At 46.4% G+C, this 21,259-nt stretch overlaps 10 non-coding genes across 10 annotated transcripts; 5 read left to right on the top strand and 5 right to left on the bottom strand.

Annotated features, from left to right (window-relative positions):
- Positions 1-577: 577 nt before the first annotated feature.
- Positions 578-649, top strand: trnaq-cug (transfer RNA glutamine (anticodon CUG)). Its single transcript has one exon. It is a non-coding gene; the product is annotated as a tRNA-Gln (tRNA).
- Positions 650-2,879: 2,230 nt separating this feature from the next.
- trnac-gca (transfer RNA cysteine (anticodon GCA)) lies at positions 2,880-2,951 on the bottom strand. The gene has a single exon. It is a non-coding gene; the product is annotated as a tRNA-Cys (tRNA).
- A 2,012-nt stretch (positions 2,952-4,963) lies between these two features.
- On the top strand, positions 4,964-5,035 carry trnaq-cug (transfer RNA glutamine (anticodon CUG)). The gene has a single exon. It is a non-coding gene; the product is annotated as a tRNA-Gln (tRNA).
- A 2,229-nt stretch (positions 5,036-7,264) lies between these two features.
- Positions 7,265-7,336, bottom strand: trnac-gca (transfer RNA cysteine (anticodon GCA)). Its single transcript has one exon. It is a non-coding gene; the product is annotated as a tRNA-Cys (tRNA).
- A 2,012-nt stretch (positions 7,337-9,348) lies between these two features.
- trnaq-cug (transfer RNA glutamine (anticodon CUG)) lies at positions 9,349-9,420 on the top strand. Its single transcript has one exon. It is a non-coding gene; the product is annotated as a tRNA-Gln (tRNA).
- A 2,229-nt stretch (positions 9,421-11,649) lies between these two features.
- trnac-gca (transfer RNA cysteine (anticodon GCA)) lies at positions 11,650-11,721 on the bottom strand. The gene has a single exon. It is a non-coding gene; the product is annotated as a tRNA-Cys (tRNA).
- Positions 11,722-13,733: 2,012 nt separating this feature from the next.
- Positions 13,734-13,805, top strand: trnaq-cug (transfer RNA glutamine (anticodon CUG)). Its single transcript has one exon. It is a non-coding gene; the product is annotated as a tRNA-Gln (tRNA).
- A 2,229-nt stretch (positions 13,806-16,034) lies between these two features.
- Positions 16,035-16,106, bottom strand: trnac-gca (transfer RNA cysteine (anticodon GCA)). Its single transcript has one exon. It is a non-coding gene; the product is annotated as a tRNA-Cys (tRNA).
- A 2,012-nt stretch (positions 16,107-18,118) lies between these two features.
- On the top strand, positions 18,119-18,190 carry trnaq-cug (transfer RNA glutamine (anticodon CUG)). The gene has a single exon. It is a non-coding gene; the product is annotated as a tRNA-Gln (tRNA).
- A 2,230-nt stretch (positions 18,191-20,420) lies between these two features.
- trnac-gca (transfer RNA cysteine (anticodon GCA)) lies at positions 20,421-20,492 on the bottom strand. The gene has a single exon. It is a non-coding gene; the product is annotated as a tRNA-Cys (tRNA).
- Between the last annotated feature and the right edge of the window lie 767 nt (positions 20,493-21,259).

Below are 21,259 nucleotides of genomic sequence, written 5' to 3'. Positions count from 1 at the left end.
ACCTCTGAATTCGATCAGAAACGTCACACTTCACCTGAGACTCTCCACCTGAGACTCTCCACCACAAGACTTGATTATCTATTCCAAATTCTGTCAATAGTGGCATTCTCAGCCACAACCGCAATGAGACGCCATTGAACGCTCGGCCGTACTCACTAGCCTCAAAGCAACAAGACCTTCGATAGCGCAGTTGGAAGAGTGGAGGACTGTAGTTGTTCAAGCTGGCATCCTTAGGTCGCAGGTTCAAGTCCGGCTCGAAGGACCAGCCCTTTGGTTATGTTATGTCTGCCAGGAAAAATGGCAAAACCGTCTTGTCTGAAGGACCTCCGCTTCCCTGTCGATGGAGTTGGACTTGAGTCTTTGTGACACAGTCTGAAATTGGCAAACGGAGAAATTCTGATTGAGTGATCATTTCATCTCAACTCCTGTTGGAAAAGGACAGCCATTTCCGTGAGAGCACAAGACCCCTGGATTGTACCCCAAAATACTTTGCGCTCATCAAAGAGTAAAGTTGGTGTCCTGGTTTGCAAAGCCTCCATTCTTATGCCAGAAGGTCCCAGTCACATCCAAAACAAAGGGTTCCATGGTGTAATGGTTAGCACTCTGGACTCTGAATCCAGTGATCCAAGTTCAAGTCTTGGTGGAACCTACTTGCCCTGCAGCAATCGAGTGTTTGGACTGTGTCCTCCTTTAATAGTAAGAGTATGATGACTTATTGACTTACTATACAAATCAGTGGTAACCGTGGATCAGGATGAGGTCCCTAAACGACGCCAATGTCTGTGACAGCTGATGTCAAGGATCAGCTGATCAGAAGATACTTGGTTTGTGTGTGGGGCCACAAGTCTTTCCAGTTCCAGTTAAAAGCCAGGCTCCTCATGTAGTTTCCATAGAGTACCAAGGGATTGTCCTGTTGCCCTCGTATATTGAGGGCAAAAAGGAGGCGTTTGCAAGTGGACCTTAGACCCGGTCACCTGAACAGGGACTTGAATCCCGAACACTCAGATCAAAAGTTTCATGTTCGGGTGACCGGCTCAACCTTTGTCGTGTCTGACCATGAACTCTTTTTGTCCAGAAGATATTTGGCTTGTCCATGTGGGTAGTTTAAGACCTCAGTCCATCTTGAAGGTGGACATTTCGGGACCAGGGCCTCTTCACCGCTGCAAGGACAAGTACAGTATGCCAGAAGATTTATCTGCCAATGCTGCAGCAGCAGGGGAATTAGCTCAAATGGTAGAGCGCTTGCTTTGCATGTGAGAGGTAGTGGGATCGATGCCCGCATTCTCCAAAAACCTCTTTTGTTTTTTGTGATTAAATGTTCCCAAGTACCAAACACTAATCCGGGCCCCAATCCCAATATCTAGGCCAAATACAGCCATAGGTATCACCCTAAACCCAGTCCTAACTGCATTCTCCTGTCTAGCACCTTGTATTGTCTTGTTTGGGATCAATGCCCACATTCTCCAAGGAGTTCTTCACCTTTTGTAGAAGAGATGTTGGGATTGGATCTACCCCTTAGCATCCGACAAATACCCCAAACCAGGGGAATTACCTCAAATGGTAAAGTGCTTGCTTACCATGCGAGATGCAGCAGAATCAATACCCGCATTCCCAAAGGAATCCTTTGTATTTTGTCAAAGAGATGTGGGATCGGAAATGAGTCCAGGATCTATCCATCAGCGTCAGACAAATACCCCAAACCTAATCCTGGCTGCGTTCTCTAGACCAGTCTCTTGTCATGTAATAGTGAAGAAACCGAGTCAGTGAGTTATTGTTCCCAAACAGCGCTTCAAGATGACCCCAACCATTCCAACGAGGCCGAAGACAAATCCTCTCTCCAGTAAAAACCTATCCAAATGTCAATTCCCTGATCGGGAATCGAAACCGGGCCGCGGCAGTGAGAGCACCGAATTCTAGCCACTAGACCACCAGTTATTTTGTAAAAGAGGGAATAGAAAGCCCATGTTTCCACGCAGTTTAAACAGGGGGCCTTATGCGTGTGAGGCAAACGGGATAACCACTAATCTAAAGAAACCCGGAGCAGAGGAGGGGGGGTTATAAGAGTACTGGCGAAACTCAGAAAGCAGTGGCCAAACAATGAAACATGATGATGTGTCCAAAGTGGGGGCAGATTGACAATTGTCCAAACAGACCAAGATCTCTCCTTTGTAGGGAGAATTGTAGTTCACATAAGATGTTCCAGAAATAATGGGCTTTTCTTCAACAAAATGTTTTTGAATCAGAAGTCTTGTTGTGTTGAAGAAATTCCCATCCTTTCTAATGTCATGTGTAGTACACATGTGACATGTACTACAATGCTCCCTACAAAGGCAAAACTCTTGTGATTTTGGACATTTGGGCTAACAAAACAGACCACATTAGAAGGACAAAAGAGGTTGTCTTGACATTTCAATGAAATTGTCTATGTGTTGGGGAAGAGATCCGACCCCCACTGGAGGAGTTCAAGGTACCTTGGCGTCTTGTTCTTGGCATCTAACATGACAGTTTACCAGTTGATCTACGTTGGATGCTCCACTGGTCCGCCACAGTGATGTGGGAGCTGAACCCAAAGGCAGAGCTCTGGTCCGATGGTCCTGAGCTTTGAGTCAGCACGGAAAGGATAAGATCGTGGGTAAAAGCAGCTGAAATGACTTTGTTTTGTGGTGCGGCTGGACTTTCTCTTAGACATGGGGGGGGGGCTGTGTCATCCGTGAGGAAATTGGACAAAAGCCACAGCAGAAATTTCATGTCAGTGTGAAGAATGTAGAAAGGAGCCATGCAAAAAGGGAAACAATCTCGAGTTATATTACACCGAAGTTGTTGCTATTATGAGCCATGCATTCATGTACTAGACTATTCTTAAACCAAAGGAGTGCATCAGGGGGCATCCGGATTTGAACCGGAGACCTCTTGATCTGCAGTCAAATGCTCTACCACTGAGCTATACCCCCTCAAACACACCAAACATGGTTACACGATGGGAACTAAGTTCTGCATATGCACTAAACCAGCACACATCCTCATGGTGAATGGGAGAATTGAACCAACAAAGGTTGACTTCTTGATGGGTCATCGAGGTCCAAAAAGTGTACTTAAGCAAGTTATTCCTTGAGCGCTAGTTTCAGCCCCACAGTGGGCGGTTCAGCACTTTTGGTGATACATCGTCAAGATTTCTTTCCTGTGGAAAATTGTGCAACAACCAGTGCCCCCTGAGCAAAAGGAGCCTTAATCTGGTGCTTTAGACCACTCATCCACACAACCTAAAACGGTGCCCTGATCAGGAAAAAACTGTGACCTTGTGAGGTTCGCTGACAATGGAGGACACTGAAAAGGAGCCGCACAAAGCAGGGTACCTGCACTGTTTACATGTCCGTTGACCAGGTTGCAGATGGATTGTCTTGGTCCTTTTGAAAATCCACATTTTAACGCCCCATTATTGAAAGACGTAACGACCATCAGGAGGAGTGAGGTTTATTGTGAGGACCTTTAGAACTTCAGTCCAACGCTCTCCCAAGTGGCCTATTTTAGCTGCGATGGTGGGTTCTGCTTTTTCAGTAGGGGCCTCAAGTGGGGGAAGGGTGAAGCTGTATCTGTGCCATGTACTGCCGTCTTCGCCGACATGGCCTCGGTACTGTGGACGACGAGTTCGCCTACAGGTGGGAGGTTGACCATGTGTCATTTGGAGTAAACATGACCAGGGTCAAAGACCAGGGTCAACGGTCACAAAGAGATGAGAAGTTTCAGGTAAATGGATGGATGGATGGAGTTGTCCTCATCATTGTTGCACTCAAAAAGGCAGATACTGTGTCGCTTTGACGTACTCCAGCAAAGGAACCAAAATAGTTATGAGACTAGACCTTCTCTGCCAATGCTGCATCAGCAGGGGAATTAGCTCAAATGGTAGAGCGCTCGCTTAGCATGTGAGAGGTAGCGGGATCAATGCCCGCATTCTCCAAAATCTCTTTTGTTTTTTTGTCATTAAATGTTCCCAAGTAGCAAACACTAATCCAGGCCCCAATCCCGATACCTAGGCCAAATACAGCCGTAGGTATCACCCTAAACTCAGTCCTAACCTAAACCCAGTCCTAACTGCATTCTCCTGTCTAGCACCTAGTCTTGTCATGTTGTGGGATCAATGCCCGCAGTCTCCTAGGAGTTCTTTGCCTTTTGTAGAAGAGATGTTGGGATTGGATCTATCCCTTAACATCCGACTAATTACCCCAAACTAGGGGAATTACGTCAAATGGTAAAGTGCTTGCTTAGCATGCGAGAAGTGGCAGAATCGATACTCACATTCTCCAAGGAATCCTTTGTATTTTGTAAAAGAGATGTGGGATTGGAAATCGTGAAAAGAAGTGCCAAGACCGTTTTCAGGACCAACTGATGACCTCTGAATTCGATCAGAAACGTCACACTTCACCTGAGACTCTCCACCTGAGACTCTCCACCACAAGACTTGATTATCTATTCCAAATTCTGTCAATAGTGGCATTCTCAGCCACAACCGCAATGAGACGCCATTGAACGCTCGGCCGTACTCACTAGCCTCAAAGCAACAAGACCTTCGATAGCGCAGTTGGAAGAGTGGAGGACTGTAGTTGTTCAAGCTGGCATCCTTAGGTCGCAGGTTCAAGTCCGGCTCGAAGGACCAGCCCTTTGGTTATGTTATGTCTGCCAGGAAAAATGGCAAAACCGTCTTGTCTGAAGGACCTCCGCTTCCCTGTCGATGGAGTTGGACTTGAGTCTTTGTGACACAGTCTGAAATTGGCAAACGGAGAAATTCTGATTGAGTGATCATTTCATCTCAACTCCTGTTGGAAAAGGACAGCCATTTCCGTGAGAGCACAAGACCCCTGGATTGTACCCCAAAATACTTTGCGCTCATCAAAGAGTAAAGTTGGTGTCCTGGTTTGCAAAGCCTCCATTCTTATGCCAGAAGGTCCCAGTCACATCCAAAACAAAGGGTTCCATGGTGTAATGGTTAGCACTCTGGACTCTGAATCCAGTGATCCAAGTTCAAGTCTTGGTGGAACCTACTTGCCCTGCAGCAATCGAGTGTTTGGACTGTGTCCTCCTTTAATAGTAAGAGTATGATGACTTATTGACTTACTATACAAATCAGTGGTAACCGTGGATCAGGATGAGGTCCCTAAACGACGCCAATGTCTGTGACAGCTGATGTCAAGGATCAGCTGATCAGAAGATACTTGGTTTGTGTGTGGGGCCACAAGTCTTTCCAGTTCCAGTTAAAAGCCAGGCTCCTCATGTAGTTTCCATAGAGTACCAAGGGATTGTCCTGTTGCCCTCGTATATTGAGGGCAAAAAGGAGGCGTTTGCAAGTGGACCTTAGACCCGGTCACCTGAACAGGGACTTGAATCCCGAACACTCAGATCAAAAGTTTCATGTTCGGGTGACCGGCTCAACCTTTGTCGTGTCTGACCATGAACTCTTTTTGTCCAGAAGATATTTGGCTTGTCCATGTGGGTAGTTTAAGACCTCAGTCCATCTTGAAGGTGGACATTTCGGGACCAGGGCCTCTTCACCGCTGCAAGGACAAGTACAGTATGCCAGAAGATTTATCTGCCAATGCTGCAGCAGCAGGGGAATTAGCTCAAATGGTAGAGCGCTTGCTTTGCATGTGAGAGGTAGTGGGATCGATGCCCGCATTCTCCAAAACCTCTTTTGTTTTTTGTGATTAAATGTTCCCAAGTACCAAACACTAATCCGGGCCCCAATCCCAATATCTAGGCCAAATACAGCCATAGGTATCACCCTAAACCCAGTCCTAACTGCATTCTCCTGTCTAGCACCTTGTATTGTCTTGTTTGGGATCAATGCCCACATTCTCCAAGGAGTTCTTCACCTTTTGTAGAAGAGATGTTGGGATTGGATCTACCCCTTAGCATCCGACAAATACCCCAAACCAGGGGAATTACCTCAAATGGTAAAGTGCTTGCTTACCATGCGAGATGCAGCAGAATCAATACCCGCATTCCCAAAGGAATCCTTTGTATTTTGTCAAAGAGATGTGGGATCGGAAATGAGTCCAGGATCTATCCATCAGCGTCAGACAAATACCCCAAACCTAATCCTGGCTGCGTTCTCTAGACCAGTCTCTTGTCATGTAATAGTGAAGAAACCGAGTCAGTGAGTTATTGTTCCCAAACAGCGCTTCAAGATGACCCCAACCATTCCAACGAGGCCGAAGACAAATCCTCTCTCCAGTAAAAACCTATCCAAATGTCAATTCCCTGATCGGGAATCGAAACCGGGCCGCGGCAGTGAGAGCACCGAATTCTAGCCACTAGACCACCAGTTATTTTGTAAAAGAGGGAATAGAAAGCCCATGTTTCCACGCAGTTTAAACAGGGGGCCTTATGCGTGTGAGGCAAACGGGATAACCACTAATCTAAAGAAACCCGGAGCAGAGGAGGGGGGGTTATAAGAGTACTGGCGAAACTCAGAAAGCAGTGGCCAAACAATGAAACATGATGATGTGTCCAAAGTGGGGGCAGATTGACAATTGTCCAAACAGACCAAGATCTCTCCTTTGTAGGGAGAATTGTAGTTCACATAAGATGTTCCAGAAATAATGGGCTTTTCTTCAACAAAATGTTTTTGAATCAGAAGTCTTGTTGTGTTGAAGAAATTCCCATCCTTTCTAATGTCATGTGTAGTACACATGTGACATGTACTACAATGCTCCCTACAAAGGCAAAACTCTTGTGATTTTGGACATTTGGGCTAACAAAACAGACCACATTAGAAGGACAAAAGAGGTTGTCTTGACATTTCAATGAAATTGTCTATGTGTTGGGGAAGAGATCCGACCCCCACTGGAGGAGTTCAAGGTACCTTGGCGTCTTGTTCTTGGCATCTAACATGACAGTTTACCAGTTGATCTACGTTGGATGCTCCACTGGTCCGCCACAGTGATGTGGGAGCTGAACCCAAAGGCAGAGCTCTGGTCCGATGGTCCTGAGCTTTGAGTCAGCACGGAAAGGATAAGATCGTGGGTAAAAGCAGCTGAAATGACTTTGTTTTGTGGTGCGGCTGGACTTTCTCTTAGACATGGGGGGGGGGCTGTGTCATCCGTGAGGAAATTGGACAAAAGCCACAGCAGAAATTTCATGTCAGTGTGAAGAATGTAGAAAGGAGCCATGCAAAAAGGGAAACAATCTCGAGTTATATTACACCGAAGTTGTTGCTATTATGAGCCATGCATTCATGTACTAGACTATTCTTAAACCAAAGGAGTGCATCAGGGGGCATCCGGATTTGAACCGGAGACCTCTTGATCTGCAGTCAAATGCTCTACCACTGAGCTATACCCCCTCAAACACACCAAACATGGTTACACGATGGGAACTAAGTTCTGCATATGCACTAAACCAGCACACATCCTCATGGTGAATGGGAGAATTGAACCAACAAAGGTTGACTTCTTGATGGGTCATCGAGGTCCAAAAAGTGTACTTAAGCAAGTTATTCCTTGAGCGCTAGTTTCAGCCCCACAGTGGGCGGTTCAGCACTTTTGGTGATACATCGTCAAGATTTCTTTCCTGTGGAAAATTGTGCAACAACCAGTGCCCCCTGAGCAAAAGGAGCCTTAATCTGGTGCTTTAGACCACTCATCCACACAACCTAAAACGGTGCCCTGATCAGGAAAAAACTGTGACCTTGTGAGGTTCGCTGACAATGGAGGACACTGAAAAGGAGCCGCACAAAGCAGGGTACCTGCACTGTTTACATGTCCGTTGACCAGGTTGCAGATGGATTGTCTTGGTCCTTTTGAAAATCCACATTTTAACGCCCCATTATTGAAAGACGTAACGACCATCAGGAGGAGTGAGGTTTATTGTGAGGACCTTTAGAACTTCAGTCCAACGCTCTCCCAAGTGGCCTATTTTAGCTGCGATGGTGGGTTCTGCTTTTTCAGTAGGGGCCTCAAGTGGGGGAAGGGTGAAGCTGTATCTGTGCCATGTACTGCCGTCTTCGCCGACATGGCCTCGGTACTGTGGACGACGAGTTCGCCTACAGGTGGGAGGTTGACCATGTGTCATTTGGAGTAAACATGACCAGGGTCAAAGACCAGGGTCAACGGTCACAAAGAGATGAGAAGTTTCAGGTAAATGGATGGATGGATGGAGTTGTCCTCATCATTGTTGCACTCAAAAAGGCAGATACTGTGTCGCTTTGACGTACTCCAGCAAAGGAACCAAAATAGTTATGAGACTAGACCTTCTCTGCCAATGCTGCATCAGCAGGGGAATTAGCTCAAATGGTAGAGCGCTCGCTTAGCATGTGAGAGGTAGCGGGATCAATGCCCGCATTCTCCAAAATCTCTTTTGTTTTTTTGTCATTAAATGTTCCCAAGTAGCAAACACTAATCCAGGCCCCAATCCCGATACCTAGGCCAAATACAGCCGTAGGTATCACCCTAAACTCAGTCCTAACCTAAACCCAGCCCTAACTGCATTCTCCTGTCTAGCACCTAGTCTTGTCATGTTGTGGGATCAATGCCCGCAGTCTCCTAGGAGTTCTTTGCCTTTTGTAGAAGAGATGTTGGGATTGGATCTATCCCTTAACATCCGACTAATTACCCCAAACTAGGGGAATTACGTCAAATGGTAAAGTGCTTGCTTAGCATGCGAGAAGTGGCAGAATCGATACTCACATTCTCCAAGGAATCCTTTGTATTTTGTAAAAGAGATGTGGGATTGGAAATCGTGAAAAGAAGTGCCAAGACCGTTTTCAGGACCAACTGATGACCTCTGAATTCGATCAGAAACGTCACACTTCACCTGAGACTCTCCACCTGAGACTCTCCACCACAAGACTTGATTATCTATTCCAAATTCTGTCAATAGTGGCATTCTCAGCCACAACCGCAATGAGACGCCATTGAACGCTCGGCCGTACTCACTAGCCTCAAAGCAACAAGACCTTCGATAGCGCAGTTGGAAGAGTGGAGGACTGTAGTTGTTCAAGCTGGCATCCTTAGGTCGCAGGTTCAAGTCCGGCTCGAAGGACCAGCCCTTTGGTTATGTTATGTCTGCCAGGAAAAATGGCAAAACCGTCTTGTCTGAAGGACCTCCGCTTCCCTGTCGATGGAGTTGGACTTGAGTCTTTGTGACACAGTCTGAAATTGGCAAACGGAGAAATTCTGATTGAGTGATCATTTCATCTCAACTCCTGTTGGAAAAGGACAGCCATTTCCGTGAGAGCACAAGACCCCTGGATTGTACCCCAAAATACTTTGCGCTCATCAAAGAGTAAAGTTGGTGTCCTGGTTTGCAAAGCCTCCATTCTTATGCCAGAAGGTCCCAGTCACATCCAAAACAAAGGGTTCCATGGTGTAATGGTTAGCACTCTGGACTCTGAATCCAGTGATCCAAGTTCAAGTCTTGGTGGAACCTACTTGCCCTGCAGCAATCGAGTGTTTGGACTGTGTCCTCCTTTAATAGTAAGAGTATGATGACTTATTGACTTACTATACAAATCAGTGGTAACCGTGGATCAGGATGAGGTCCCTAAACGACGCCAATGTCTGTGACAGCTGATGTCAAGGATCAGCTGATCAGAAGATACTTGGTTTGTGTGTGGGGCCACAAGTCTTTCCAGTTCCAGTTAAAAGCCAGGCTCCTCATGTAGTTTCCATAGAGTACCAAGGGATTGTCCTGTTGCCCTCGTATATTGAGGGCAAAAAGGAGGCGTTTGCAAGTGGACCTTAGACCCGGTCACCTGAACAGGGACTTGAATCCCGAACACTCAGATCAAAAGTTTCATGTTCGGGTGACCGGCTCAACCTTTGTCGTGTCTGACCATGAACTCTTTTTGTCCAGAAGATATTTGGCTTGTCCATGTGGGTAGTTTAAGACCTCAGTCCATCTTGAAGGTGGACATTTCGGGACCAGGGCCTCTTCACCGCTGCAAGGACAAGTACAGTATGCCAGAAGATTTATCTGCCAATGCTGCAGCAGCAGGGGAATTAGCTCAAATGGTAGAGCGCTTGCTTTGCATGTGAGAGGTAGTGGGATCGATGCCCGCATTCTCCAAAACCTCTTTTGTTTTTTGTGATTAAATGTTCCCAAGTACCAAACACTAATCCGGGCCCCAATCCCAATATCTAGGCCAAATACAGCCATAGGTATCACCCTAAACCCAGTCCTAACTGCATTCTCCTGTCTAGCACCTTGTATTGTCTTGTTTGGGATCAATGCCCACATTCTCCAAGGAGTTCTTCACCTTTTGTAGAAGAGATGTTGGGATTGGATCTACCCCTTAGCATCCGACAAATACCCCAAACCAGGGGAATTACCTCAAATGGTAAAGTGCTTGCTTACCATGCGAGATGCAGCAGAATCAATACCCGCATTCCCAAAGGAATCCTTTGTATTTTGTCAAAGAGATGTGGGATCGGAAATGAGTCCAGGATCTATCCATCAGCGTCAGACAAATACCCCAAACCTAATCCTGGCTGCGTTCTCTAGACCAGTCTCTTGTCATGTAATAGTGAAGAAACCGAGTCAGTGAGTTATTGTTCCCAAACAGCGCTTCAAGATGACCCCAACCATTCCAACGAGGCCGAAGACAAATCCTCTCTCCAGTAAAAACCTATCCAAATGTCAATTCCCTGATCGGGAATCGAAACCGGGCCGCGGCAGTGAGAGCACCGAATTCTAGCCACTAGACCACCAGTTATTTTGTAAAAGAGGGAATAGAAAGCCCATGTTTCCACGCAGTTTAAACAGGGGGCCTTATGCGTGTGAGGCAAACGGGATAACCACTAATCTAAAGAAACCCGGAGCAGAGGAGGGGGGGTTATAAGAGTACTGGCGAAACTCAGAAAGCAGTGGCCAAACAATGAAACATGATGATGTGTCCAAAGTGGGGGCAGATTGACAATTGTCCAAACAGACCAAGATCTCTCCTTTGTAGGGAGAATTGTAGTTCACATAAGATGTTCCAGAAATAATGGGCTTTTCTTCAACAAAATGTTTTTGAATCAGAAGTCTTGTTGTGTTGAAGAAATTCCCATCCTTTCTAATGTCATGTGTAGTACACATGTGACATGTACTACAATGCTCCCTACAAAGGCAAAACTCTTGTGATTTTGGACATTTGGGCTAACAAAACAGACCACATTAGAAGGACAAAAGAGGTTGTCTTGACATTTCAATGAAATTGTCTATGTGTTGGGGAAGAGATCCGACCCCCACTGGAGGAGTTCAAGGTACCTTGGCGTCTTGTTCTTGGCATCTAACATGACAGTTTACCAGTTGATCTACGTTGGATGCTCCACTGGTCCGCCACAGTGATGTGGGAGCTGAACCCAAAGGCAGAGCTCTGGTCCGATGGTCCTGAGCTTTGAGTCAGCACGGAAAGGATAAGATCGTGGGTAAAAGCAGCTGAAATGACTTTGTTTTGTGGTGCGGCTGGACTTTCTCTTAGACATGGGGAGGGGGCTGTGTCATCCGTGAGGAAATTGGACAAAAGCCACAGCAGAAATTTCATGTCAGTGTGAAGAATGTAGAAAGGAGCCATGCAAAAAGGGAAACAATCTCGAGTTATATTACACCGAAGTTGTTGCTATTATGAGCCATGCATTCATGTACTAGACTATTCTTAAACCAAAGGAGTGCATCAGGGGGCATCCGGATTTGAACCGGAGACCTCTTGATCTGCAGTCAAATGCTCTACCACTGAGCTATACCCCCTCAAACACACCAAACATGGTTACACGATGGGAACTAAGTTCTGCATATGCACTAAACCAGCACACATCCTCATGGTGAATGGGAGAATTGAACCAACAAAGGTTGACTTCTTGATGGGTCATCGAGGTCCAAAAAGTGTACTTAAGCAAGTTATTCCTTGAGCGCTAGTTTCAGCCCCACAGTGGGCGGTTCAGCACTTTTGGTGATACATCGTCAAGATTTCTTTCCTGTGGAAAATTGTGCAACAACCAGTGCCCCCTGAGCAAAAGGAGCCTTAATCTGGTGCTTTAGACCACTCATCCACACAACCTAAAACGGTGCCCTGATCAGGAAAAAACTGTGACCTTGTGAGGTTCGCTGACAATGGAGGACACTGAAAAGGAGCCGCACAAAGCAGGGTACCTGCACTGTTTACATGTCCGTTGACCAGGTTGCAGATGGATTGTCTTGGTCCTTTTGAAAATCCACATTTTAACGCCCCATTATTGAAAGACGTAACGACCATCAGGAGGAGTGAGGTTTATTGTGAGGACCTTTAGAACTTCAGTCCAACGCTCTCCCAAGTGGCCTATTTTAGCTGCGATGGTGGGTTCTGCTTTTTCAGTAGGGGCCTCAAGTGGGGGAAGGGTGAAGCTGTATCTGTGCCATGTACTGCCGTCTTCGCCGACATGGCCTCGGTACTGTGGACGACGAGTTCGCCTACAGGTGGGAGGTTGACCATGTGTCATTTGGAGTAAACATGACCAGGGTCAAAGACCAGGGTCAACGGTCACAAAGAGATGAGAAGTTTCAGGTAAATGGATGGATGGATGGAGTTGTCCTCATCATTGTTGCACTCAAAAAGGCAGATACTGTGTCGCTTTGACGTACTCCAGCAAAGGAACCAAAATAGTTATGAGACTAGACCTTCTCTGCCAATGCTGCATCAGCAGGGGAATTAGCTCAAATGGTAGAGCGCTCGCTTAGCATGTGAGAGGTAGCGGGATCAATGCCCGCATTCTCCAAAATCTCTTTTGTTTTTTTGTCATTAAATGTTCCCAAGTAGCAAACACTAATCCAGGCCCCAATCCCGATACCTAGGCCAAATACAGCCGTAGGTATCACCCTAAACTCAGTCCTAACCTAAACCCAGTCCTAACTGCATTCTCCTGTCTAGCACCTAGTCTTGTCATGTTGTGGGATCAATGCCCGCAGTCTCCTAGGAGTTCTTTGCCTTTTGTAGAAGAGATGTTGGGATTGGATCTATCCCTTAACATCCGACTAATTACCCCAAACTAGGGGAATTACGTCAAATGGTAAAGTGCTTGCTTAGCATGCGAGAAGTGCCAGAATCGATACTCACATTCTCCAAGGAATCCTTTGTATTTTGTAAAAGAGATGTGGGATTGGAAATCGTGAAAAGAAGTGCCAAGACCGTTTTCAGGACCAACTGATGACCTCTGAATTCGATCAGAAACGTCACACTTCACCTGAGACTCTCCACCTGAGACTCTCCACCACAAGACTTGATTATCTATTCCAAATTCTGTCAATAGTGGCATTCTCAGCCACAACCGCAATGAGACGCCATTGAACGCTCGGCCGTACTCACTAGCCTCAAAGCAACAAGACCTTCGATAGCGCAGTTGGAAGAGTGGAGGACTGTAGTTGTTCAAGCTGGCATCCTTAGGTCGCAGGTTCAAGTCCGGCTCGAAGGACCAGCCCTTTGGTTATGTTATGTCTGCCAGGAAAAATGGCAAAACCGTCTTGTCTGAAGGACCTCCGCTTCCCTGTCGATGGAGTTGGACTTGAGTCTTTGTGACACAGTCTGAAATTGGCAAACGGAGAAATTCTGATTGAGTGATCATTTCATCTCAACTCCTGTTGGAAAAGGACAGCCATTTCCGTGAGAGCACAAGACCCCTGGATTGTACCCCAAAATACTTTGCGCTCATCAAAGAGTAAAGTTGGTGTCCTGGTTTGCAAAGCCTCCATTCTTATGCCAGAAGGTCCCAGTCACATCCAAAACAAAGGGTTCCATGGTGTAATGGTTAGCACTCTGGACTCTGAATCCAGTGATCCAAGTTCAAGTCTTGGTGGAACCTACTTGCCCTGCAGCAATCGAGTGTTTGGACTGTGTCCTCCTTTAATAGTAAGAGTATGATGACTTATTGACTTACTATACAAATCAGTGGTAACCGTGGATCAGGATGAGGTCCCTAAACGACGCCAATGTCTGTGACAGCTGATGTCAAGGATCAGCTGATCAGAAGATACTTGGTTTGTGTGTGGGGCCACAAGTCTTTCCAGTTCCAGTTAAAAGCCAGGCTCCTCATGTAGTTTCCATAGAGTACCAAGGGATTGTCCTGTTGCCCTCGTATATTGAGGGCAAAAAGGAGGCGTTTGCAAGTGGACCTTAGACCCGGTCACCTGAACAGGGACTTGAATCCCGAACACTCAGATCAAAAGTTTCATGTTCGGGTGACCGGCTCAACCTTTGTCGTGTCTGACCATGAACTCTTTTTGTCCAGAAGATATTTGGCTTGTCCATGTGGGTAGTTTAAGACCTCAGTCCATCTTGAAGGTGGACATTTCGGGACCAGGGCCTCTTCACCGCTGCAAGGACAAGTACAGTATGCCAGAAGATTTATCTGCCAATGCTGCAGCAGCAGGGGAATTAGCTCAAATGGTAGAGCGCTTGCTTTGCATGTGAGAGGTAGTGGGATCGATGCCCGCATTCTCCAAAACCTCTTTTGTTTTTTGTGATTAAATGTTCCCAAGTACCAAACACTAATCCGGGCCCCAATCCCAATATCTAGGCCAAATACAGCCATAGGTATCACCCTAAACCCAGTCCTAACTGCATTCTCCTGTCTAGCACCTTGTATTGTCTTGTTTGGGATCAATGCCCACATTCTCCAAGGAGTTCTTCACCTTTTGTAGAAGAGATGTTGGGATTGGATCTACCCCTTAGCATCCGACAAATACCCCAAACCAGGGGAATTACCTCAAATGGTAAAGTGCTTGCTTACCATGCGAGATGCAGCAGAATCAATACCCGCATTCCCAAAGGAATCCTTTGTATTTTGTCAAAGAGATGTGGGATCGGAAATGAGTCCAGGATCTATCCATCAGCGTCAGACAAATACCCCAAACCTAATCCTGGCTGCGTTCTCTAGACCAGTCTCTTGTCATGTAATAGTGAAGAAACCGAGTCAGTGAGTTATTGTTCCCAAACAGCGCTTCAAGATGACCCCAACCATTCCAACGAGGCCGAAGACAAATCCTCTCTCCAGTAAAAACCTATCCAAATGTCAATTCCCTGATCGGGAATCGAAACCGGGCCGCGGCAGTGAGAGCACCGAATTCTAGCCACTAGACCACCAGTTATTTTGTAAAAGAGGGAATAGAAAGCCCATGTTTCCACGCAGTTTAAACAGGGGGCCTTATGCGTGTGAGGCAAACGGGATAACCACTAATCTAAAGAAACCCGGAGCAGAGGAGGGGGGGTTATAAGAGTACTGGCGAAACTCAGAAAGCAGTGGCCAAACAATGAAACATGATGATGTGTCCAAAGTGGGGGCAGATTGACAATTGTCCAAACAGACCAAGATCTCTCCTTTGTAGGGAGAATTGTAGTTCACATAAGATGTTCCAGAAATAATGGGCTTTTCTTCAACAAAATGTTTTTGAATCAGAAGTCTTGTTGTGTTGAAGAAATTCCCATCCTTTCTAATGTCATGTGTAGTACACATGTGACATGTACTACAATGCTCCCTACAAAGGCAAAACTCTTGTGATTTTGGACATTTGGGCTAACAAAACAGACCACATTAGAAGGACAAAAGAGGTTGTCTTGACATTTCAATGAAATTGTCTATGTGTTGGGGAAGAGATCCGACCCCCACTGGAGGAGTTCAAGGTACCTTGGCGTCTTGTTCTTGGCATCTAACATGACAGTTTACCAGTTGATCTACGTTGGATGCTCCACTGGTCCGCCACAGTGATGTGGGAGCTGAACCCAAAGGCAGAGCTCTGGTCCGATGGTCCTGAGCTTTGAGTCAGCACGGAAAGGATAAGATCGTGGGTAAAAGCAGCTGAAATGACTTTGTTTTGTGGTGCGGCTGGACTTTCTCTTAGACATGGGGGGGGGGCTGTGTCATCCGTGAGGAAATTGGACAAAAGCCACAGCAGAAATTTCATGTCAGTGTGAAGAATGTAGAAAGGAGCCATGCAAAAAGGGAAACAATCTCGAGTTATATTACACCGAAGTTGTTGCTATTATGAGCCATGCATTCATGTACTAGACTATTCTTAAACCAAAGGAGTGCATCAGGGGGCATCCGGATTTGAACCGGAGACCTCTTGATCTGCAGTCAAATGCTCTACCACTGAGCTATACCCCCTCAAACACACCAAACATGGTTACACGATGGGAACTAAGTTCTGCATATGCACTAAACCAGCACACATCCTCATGGTGAATGGGAGAATTGAACCAACAAAGGTTGACTTCTTGATGGGTCATCGAGGTCCAAAAGGTGTACTTAAGCAAGTTATTCCTTGTGCGCTAGTTTCAGCCCCACAGTGGGCGGTTCAGCACTTTTGGTGATACATCGTCAAGATTTCTTTCCTGTGGAAAATTGTGCAACAACCAGTGCCCCCTGAGCAAAAGGAGCCTTAATCTGGTGCTTTAGACCACTCATCCACACAACCTAAAACGGTGCCCTGATCAGGAAAAAACTGTGACCTTGTGAGGTTCGCTGACAATGGAGGACACTGAAAAGGAGCCGCACAAAGCAGGGTACCTGCACTGTTTACATGTCCGTTGACCAGGTTGCAGATGGATTGTCTTGGTCCTTTTGAAAATCCACATTTTAACGCCCCATTATTGAAAGACGTAACGACCATCAGGAGGAGTGAGGTTTATTGTGAGGACCTTTAGAACTTCAGTCCAACGCTCTCCCAAGTGGCCTATTTTAGCTGCGATGGTGGGTTCTGCTTTTTCAGTAGGGGCCTCAAGTGGGGGAAGGGTGAAGCTGTATCTGTGCCATGTACTGCCGTCTTCGCCGACATGGCCTCGGTACTGTGGACGACGAGTTCGCCTACAGGTGGGAGGTTGACCATGTGTCATTTGGAGTAAACATGACCAGGGTCAAAGACCAGGGTCAACGGTCACAAAGAGATGAGAAGTTTCAGGTAAATGGATGGATGGATGGAGTTGTCCTCATCATTGTTGCACTCAAAAAGGCAGATACTGTGTCGCTTTGACGTACTCCAGCAAAGGAACCAAAATAGTTATGAGACTAGACCTTCTCTGCCAATGCTGCATCAGCAGGGGAATTAGCTCAAATGGTAGAGCGCTCGCTTAGCATGTGAGAGGTAGCGGGATCAATGCCCGCATTCTCCAAAATCTCTTTTGTTTTTTTGTCATTAAATGTTCCCAAGTATCAAACACTAATCCAGGCCCCAATCCCGATACCTAGGCCAAATACAGCCGTAGGTATCACCCTAAACTCAGTCCTAACCTAAACCCAGTCCTAACTGCATTCTCCTGTCTAGCACCTAGTCTTGTCATGTTGTGGGATCAATGCCCGCAGTCTCCTAGGAGTTCTTTGCCTTTTGTAGAAGAGATGTTGGGATTGGATCTATCCCTTAACATCCGACTAATTACCCCAAACTAGGGGAATTACGTCAAATGGTAAAGTGCTTGCTTAGCATGCGAGAAGTGGCAGAATCGATACTCACATTCTCCAAGGAATCCTTTGTATTTTGTAAAAGAGATGTGGGATTGGAAATCGTGAAAAGAAGTGCCAAGACCGTTTTCAGGACCAACTGATGACCTCTGAATTCGATCAGAAACGTCACACTTCACCTGAGACTCTCCACCTGAGACTCTCCACCACAAGACTTGATTATCTATTCCAAATTCTGTCAATAGTGGCATTCTCAGCCACAACCGCAATGAGACGCCATTGAACGCTCGGCCGTACTCACTAGCCTCAAAGCAACAAGACCTTCGATAGCGCAGTTGGAAGAGTGGAGGACTGTAGTTGTTCAAGCTGGCATCCTTAGGTCGCAGGTTCAAGTCCGGCTCGAAGGACCAGCCCTTTGGTTATGTTATGTCTGCCAGGAAAAATGGCAAAACCGTCTTGTCTGAAGGACCTCCGCTTCCCTGTCGATGGAGTTGGACTTGAGTCTTTGTGACACAGTCTGAAATTGGCAAACGGAGAAATTCTGATTGAGTGATCATTTCATCTCAACTCCTGTTGGAAAAGGACAGCCATTTCCGTGAGAGCACAAGACCCCTGGATTGTACCCCAAAATACTTTGCGCTCATCAAAGAGTAAAGTTGGTGTCCTGGTTTGCAAAGCCTCCATTCTTATGCCAGAAGGTCCCAGTCACATCCAAAACAAAGGGTTCCATGGTGTAATGGTTAGCACTCTGGACTCTGAATCCAGTGATCCAAGTTCAAGTCTTGGTGGAACCTACTTGCCCTGCAGCAATCGAGTGTTTGGACTGTGTCCTCCTTTAATAGTAAGAGTATGATGACTTATTGACTTACTATACAAATCAGTGGTAACCGTGGATCAGGATGAGGTCCCTAAACGACGCCAATGTCTGTGACAGCTGATGTCAAGGATCAGCTGATCAGAAGATACTTGGTTTGTGTGTGGGGCCACAAGTCTTTCCAGTTCCAGTTAAAAGCCAGGCTCCTCATGTAGTTTCCATAGAGTACCAAGGGATTGTCCTGTTGCCCTCGTATATTGAGGGCAAAAAGGAGGCGTTTGCAAGTGGACCTTAGACCCGGTCACCTGAACAGGGACTTGAATCCCGAACACTCAGATCAAAAGTTTCATGTTCGGGTGACCGGCTCAACCTTTGTCGTGTCTGACCATGAACTCTTTTTGTCCAGAAGATATTTGGCTTGTCCATGTGGGTAGTTTAAGACCTCAGTCCATCTTGAAGGTGGACATTTCGGGACCAGGGCCTCTTCACCGCTGCAAGGACAAGTACAGTATGCCAGAAGATTTATCTGCCAATGCTGCAGCAGCAGGGGAATTAGCTCAAATGGTAGAGCGCTTGCTTTGCATGTGAGAGGTAGTGGGATCGATGCCCGCATTCTCCAAAAACCTCTTTTGTTTTTTGTGATTAAATGTTCCCAAGTACCAAACACTAATCCGGGCCCCAATCCCAATATCTAGGCCAAATACAGCCATAGGTATCACCCTAAACCCAGTCCTAACTGCATTCTCCTGTCTAGCACCTTGTATTGTCTTGTTTGGGATCAATGCCCACATTCTCCAAGGAGTTCTTCACCTTTTGTAGAAGAGATGTTGGGATTGGATCTACCCCTTAGCATCCGACAAATACCCCAAACCAGGGGAATTACCTCAAATGGTAAAGTGCTTGCTTACCATGCGAGATGCAGCAGAATCAATACCCGCATTCCCAAAGGAATCCTTTGTATTTTGTCAAAGAGATGTGGGATCGGAAATGAGTCCAGGATCTATCCATCAGCGTCAGACAAATACCCCAAACCTAATCCTGGCTGCGTTCTCTAGACCAGTCTCTTGTCATGTAATAGTGAAGAAACCGAGTCAGTGAGTTATTGTTCCCAAACAGCGCTTCAAGATGACCCCAACCATTCCAACGAGGCCGAAGACAAATCCTCTCTCCAGTAAAAACCTATCCAAATGTCAATTCCCTGATCGGGAATCGAAACCGGGCCGCGGCAGTGAGAGCACCGAATTCTAGCCACTAGACCACCAGTTATTTTGTAAAAGAGGGAATAGAAAGCCCATGTTTCCACGCAGTTTAAACAGGGGGCCTTATGCGTGTGAGGCAAACGGGATAACCACTAATCTAAAGAAACCCGGAGCAGAGGAGGGGGGGTTATAAGAGTACTGGCGAAACTCAGAAAGCAGTGGCCAAACAATGAAACATGATGATGTGTCCAAAGTGGGGGCAGATTGACAATTGTCCAAACAGACCAAGATCTCTCCTTTGTAGGGAGAATTGTAGTTCACATAAGATGTTCCAGAAATAATGGGCTTTTCTTCAACAAAATGTTTTTGAATCAGAAGTCTTGTTGTGTTGAAGAAATTCCCATCCTTTCTAATGTCATGTGTAGTACACATGTGACATGTACTACAATGCTCCCTACAAAGGCAAAACTCTTGTGATTTTGGACATTTGGGCTAACAAAACAGACCACATTAGAAGGACAAAAGAGGTTGTCTTGACATTTCAATGAAATTGTCTATGTGTTGGGGAAGAGATCCGACCCCCACTGGAGGAGTTCAAGGTACCTTGGCGTCTTGTTCTTGGCATCTAACATGACAGTTTACCAGTTGATCTACGTTGGATGCTCCACTGGTCCGCCACAGTGATGTGGGAGCTGAACCCAAAGGCAGAGCTCTGGTCCGATGGTCCTGAGCTTTGAGTCAGCACGGAAAGGATAAGATCGTGGGTAAAAGCAGCTGAAATGACTTTGTTTTGTGGTGCGGCTGGACTTTCTCTTAGACATGGGGGGGGGGCTGTGTCATCCGTGAGGAAATTGGACAAAAGCCACAGCAGAAATTTCATGTCAGTGTGAAGAATGTAGAAAGGAGCCATGCAAAAAGGGAAACAATCTCGAGTTATATTACACCGAAGTTGTTGCTATTATGAGCCATGCATTCATGTACTAGACTATTCTTAAACCAAAGGAGTGCATCAGGGGGCATCCGGATTTGAACCGGAGACCTCTTGATCTGCAGTCAAATGCTCTACCACTGAGCTATACCCCCTCAAACACACCAAACATGGTTACACGATGGGAACTAAGTTCTGCATATGCACTAAACCAGCACACATCCTCATGGTGAATGGGAGAATTGAACCAACAAAGGTTGACTTCTTGATGGGTCATCGAGGTCCAAAAAGTGTACTTAAGCAAGTTATTCCTTGAGCGCTAGTTTCAGCCCCACAGTGGGCGGTTCAGCACTTTTGGTGATACATCGTCAAGATTTCTTTCCTGTGGAAAATTGTGCAACAACCAGTGCCCCCTGAGCAAAAGGAGCCTTAATCTGGTGCTTTAGACCACTCATCCACACAACCTAAAACGGTGCCCTGATCAGGAAAAAACTGTGACCTTGTGAGGTTCGCTGACAATGGAGGACACTGAAAAGGAGCCGCACAAAGCAGGGTACCTGCACTGTTTACATGTCCGTTGACCAGGTTGCAGATGGATTGTCTTGGTCCTTTTGAAAATCCACATTTTAACGCCCCATTATTGAAAGACGTAACGACCATCAGGAGGAGTGAGGTTTATTGTGAGGACCTTTAGAACTTCAGTCCAACGCTCTCCCAAGTGGCCTATTTTAGCTGCGATGGTGGGTTCTGCTTTTTCAGTAGGGGCCTCAAGTGGGGGAAGGGTGAAGCTGTATCTGTGCCATGTACTGCCGTCTTCGCCGACATGGCCTCGGTACTGTGGACGACGAGTTCGCCTACAGGTGGGAGGTTGACCATGTGTCATTTGGAGTAAACATGACCAGGGTCAAAGACCAGGGTCAAC

The sequence above is a fragment of the Doryrhamphus excisus genome, linkage group LG6, assembly GCF_037039965.1.
Source record: "Doryrhamphus excisus strain RoL-2023G ecotype Guam linkage group LG6, RoL_Dexc_Guam_v1.1, whole genome shotgun sequence".
Taxonomy (NCBI): domain Eukaryota; kingdom Metazoa; phylum Chordata; class Actinopteri; order Syngnathiformes; family Syngnathidae; genus Doryrhamphus; species Doryrhamphus excisus.
The sequence above is the reverse complement of the archived record's forward strand: the minus strand, read 5'-3'. Positions and strand labels throughout refer to the sequence as shown.